The 4,331-nt window shown below is 39.8% G+C and overlaps 1 long non-coding RNA gene across 1 annotated transcript in view; it reads right to left on the reverse strand.

The window, feature by feature from the left end:
• Window positions 1-4,227, reverse strand: part of LOC132212317 (uncharacterized) — a 33,581-nt gene extending 29,354 nt beyond the window's left edge. The window contains exons 1-2 of the long non-coding RNA XR_009447702.1: window positions 4,092-4,227; window positions 1,058-1,168 (exon numbers count right to left, since the gene is read on the reverse strand). This is a non-coding gene — a long non-coding RNA (uncharacterized LOC132212317). The remainder of the gene's footprint in view (window positions 1-1,057; window positions 1,169-4,091) is intronic.
• Between the last annotated feature and the right edge of the window lie 104 nt (window positions 4,228-4,331).

A 4,331-nucleotide genomic window follows, 5' to 3' on the forward strand; every position in this document is an offset into this window, starting at 1 on the left:
CCACTATGGAAGACAGTATGGAGTTTCCTCAAAAAACTGAAAATGGAACTCCCATTTGACCCAGTGATCCCACTTCTAGGAATATATCCCAAGAAACCAGAAACACCAATCAGAAAGGATATATGCACCCCTATGTTCATAGCAGCACAATTTACCATAGCTAAGATCTGGAAATAGCCTAAGTGCCCATCAGCAGATGAATGGATTAGAAAACTGTGGTACATCTACACAATGGAATACTACGCTGCTGTAAAAAAGAAGGGATTCTTACCATTTGCAACAGCATGGATGGAACTGGAGAGCATTATGCTAAGTGAAATAAGCCAGTGAATGAAAGAAAAATACCACATGATCTCACTCATTTATGGATAATAAAGACCATTATAAACTGATGAACAAAAATAGATACAGAGGCAGAGCAACATTGAACAGACTATTGAAACTACAGCGGGAAGGCTGGGGAGGGTTGTGGGGGTGGGTAAGAGATCAACCGAAGGACTTGTATGCATGCATATAAGCATAACCAATGGACACAATACACTGGGGGGTATGGGAGGCTAGGGGAAGGTCAAGGGGAGAAAAAAAATGAGCCATATATAATACTCTTTGTAATACTTTAAGCAATAAAACAATTTAAAAAAATTAGATAGCACATGCACATAGTAATAAATTTCAGAGTACAAACTGTATTTTTAATATTACTGTAAAAATTGGGACACCAATATTTTAATATCTAACTCTGGATTGGTAGCAAGTCCAAAACCACTATACAAAAAGGGGTAAGTATAGAGAGAGATAGAGAGAAACAGTCTACAACCCAACATATGCCTCTGAACCAAAATTCTAAAATATATGAGGAAGATTAACAAAATAATTAAGCCTATAAAACTAATAAGGAGATGAACTAATTTGGTTTAAATAAACACAATAGAGATTTGAAAATGACTTAGATGTTTAAGCTCTGGAAAAAGATAAAGAATGGAATAACAAAAGAAGTTATACAATATCAACAGGTAAAAATGAAACAAGAACAGGTGATATGGCAAAGTATCAGTACCTGGAGCGATTTCGTGACTCTCCCCTAGGAATGGATGACTCCTCATATATTTGCTGCATCTTCCAGCTGACTTCCAGCTTGAACATTTCTTTGCTGTTCTCCAATCTAGGACTGGGAAGTCAAGGTATATGTGAACATGGTGGGGGCAGTTTTAGACCTTCTCCATCTAGAGCCACCCACCATGCCATCCAGAGCCCCTGCCATCCGGTCTCTCTCTATTTGTGTTTTCCTTAGGAAACAATGGGGCAGAGCAGATCAGAGAGCCTGCTGCACAAACATATATGGGGCGTGGGGGGGGGGGGGGGGAGTTTGGAGGGGGGCTGCCAGTCTCTTCTTCTGTAGGCACGCCCAATGTTCACTAGTGAGTCTCATGAAAGAAGAGAAAAAGATGGGTCTTTACAGAACACTCATTTTCCCTAAAAGCTGACTTCCCTCCCATCTCCCATTCTTTCCATGTAGTGGTGATGGTTTGTCTGTGGGGAGAGAGGTGGAAATGGGGAATAGGTAGGGAGGAGGGGTTGGTGGAAGGGCTGGTAGAACAGTAATGGCTCTTCAAACGCCCTGCTATGTAATAGAGCTGGTTTCAACCACTGGCAATTTTTAAATGCAGAACAGGGCTCTTATGGACTTTTTTTTTTTTTTTTAAATCAGATTTGGGCCTCAGCAGCAGTTTCAAGACAACAGGAAAAGTCCCTCTCAATGTTCAGTCACACAAACACATGTCTATTTTCCCTTCCTTTTAGTTTAACTAATGTTGGCATTACTCTTTCGTTTTCTGCATCTTGTATTTTTTACTTGAAGCATTTCTTAAAGATTGTCCATGTCAGGACATATACATGTACCTCATTTCTTTTAATTGCTGCACTGCATATATTCCATAATACATGTATACTAAAATTTATTATAACAGCTTTCTAGTAATAGTTTGTCTCTAGGATTTTCCTATTATAAACAGTGCTGCAATGACTATTTTGTGTATACATCTCTTCATATAAACAGCATTTAAAAAAAGTTAACTAGAAATCCTGACAGATGTTTGGCATCCAATGGATAGTTTTTCTTTATGATGCAATGGGTCACACAGTCTCTCCTGACTTTGAAAATTCTGTGGCTTATCACAAGAATTGACATTTTCTACTTTAATTGCATTGCTTAGCACGTGACAGGTACTCTGCATTCACAAGAGTTTATCTTTAATGCTGAATAAAAGTTTAATGTCTTTAACATAGACTTAAGCAGCAATAAGGATCTACATTTAAACTGCTACAAGTGCATATAAGGGACGATGTATGGAATGGTGTCTAGGAATGGGAGCTCTGAAGTGATATATGCTTGAGTTCAAGTCCCAGCACTACCAGTTTTTCCTATATGACTTTAGACCTGTATGACATTCAGTTTTCTCATTCATAAAATAGGTGAATGTAGCACCAATTTCATGGGGTTGTTGTAGGGATTAAATAAGGAACTATGCATAATTCTTAGGACATTTCCTGGAACATAATAAGTCACCTGGCACTTAATAAGTTCAATAAGCATTAGCTATGCATTAGGTTTCAATTCAGGTGACAACTGGATATACAGAAACTTTCTACTCAAGCCTAAGTCCATTGCTGCACAAATAAGGGCAATTGGTCCACAGCTTCTTTTATTTGGCACAGACAAATTTCCTGATTTCAGAGATGTTCAATTGTGACCACAAGTTATTTATTAGAACTAAAAAACATAGCAATAGACCTATATGGCTGGAAGGGATATCAATATTACTTTATATTAGATTATCTTATAATAACCATTCCCATATATTAAATTTTTGTATGCCAAGCATTTTGCATATATTGTCTCATTTAATTCTACCTTTGTGAGAGATATCATCACCCTTATTTTGCAGAAGAGACTGAGGATCTGAGAAATCAAATGGCATGTCCAATGGCATCATATCATTAGTAAATTGCAGAACAGGGATTTGCACCCAGATTCTGCAAATAGATCTGTAAATTGCCATACACTTTTCCAATGAAATCTCACTTATCCATGACAGAACCAGCTTATGAAAGATTTGAATGCTAAGAGGGAGCTTGAACCCCATTTTGGGGGACTGAGGCAGAGTAGTCTCATCTGTTAGGCAGAGTGCCCAGGGCTCATAATACTTTTAGGGGCCCACAATAATGTTTTAAGTTCTTTTAAAACCAGAAAGAAAAATAAACTTTTAGGTCAAAGAAAATGTTTTGCTATATAACATTAATACATTCATCTCTATACCAATGCAGTTGTAAAATATTTATATATATATATATATATATATATATATATATATATATATATATATCCACAAGCACAAGGCAAAAGTGCTCAGGGCCTACAAAAGTCCTAAGGCGGCCTTGTACTAAGTTGTGCTACACTTTCTGGGAAAGTGATAATAGCAGCCCAAATTGAAATATGGGAAGCGATGAACAAATTGAGAAAAATGTGGTTACAATTTCTCTTTTCCTGTCAAAGGCACTCCCAAAGGTTAAAAGAGACAGAAGAGAAACATAGGGCAGAAAGTGCCACTACCTAGCTGCATGATCTTGGACAAGTGACTTGATCACTCTGAGCCTCAGTTTCTTTTTTAAAAAAAAAATATTTTATTGATTTTTTACAGAAAGGAAGGGAGAGGGATAGAGTTAGAAACATCAATGAGAGAGAAACATCCATCAGCTGCCTCCTGCACACCCCCAGCTGGGGATGTGCCTACAACCAAGGTACATGCCCTTGACAGGAATCGCACCCGGGACCTTTCAGTCCGCAGGCCGATGCTCTATCCACTGAGCCAAACCGGTCAGGGCCTGAGCCTCAGTTTCGTCATCGATAAAATGGGGATATGGACCTCCTGGGATTTTGGCCAGGGACCTCATGTACAGCGTTCCATAAATACATGTTGAATGAATGAATGCAGTAACTGTGCGCTTAGTGTCCAGTAAGTGGTAGTTGCTGGCATTAAAAATAGTTAAAAGTTCTCAAAAAGACAACCCAAGCCTGTTAGAACCAGACGTACCTCACTCAACTTCTACACAGACCTGCTCAGTAAACTGCGCTTGCGCATGAGCGCTTTCTCCGCCCCCTCCAGCGTGAGGGCCAGTAGGCGGGCGTTCGCGGCAGCGCGACAAGTCAGGATGGGAGGACTGAGGAAGGGGCGTGGCTTATCCGGCGGGGCCTGGCCACTCTCTTCCGGGCTCCGCCAGCTGCGCGCGCATCCCTCTCCCCCTTCTTTTGTGGTCCGGCCCATTGCGAGGGT

The sequence above is a fragment of the Myotis daubentonii genome, chromosome 11, assembly GCF_963259705.1.
Source record: "Myotis daubentonii chromosome 11, mMyoDau2.1, whole genome shotgun sequence".
NCBI lineage: Eukaryota > Metazoa > Chordata > Mammalia > Chiroptera > Vespertilionidae > Myotis > Myotis daubentonii.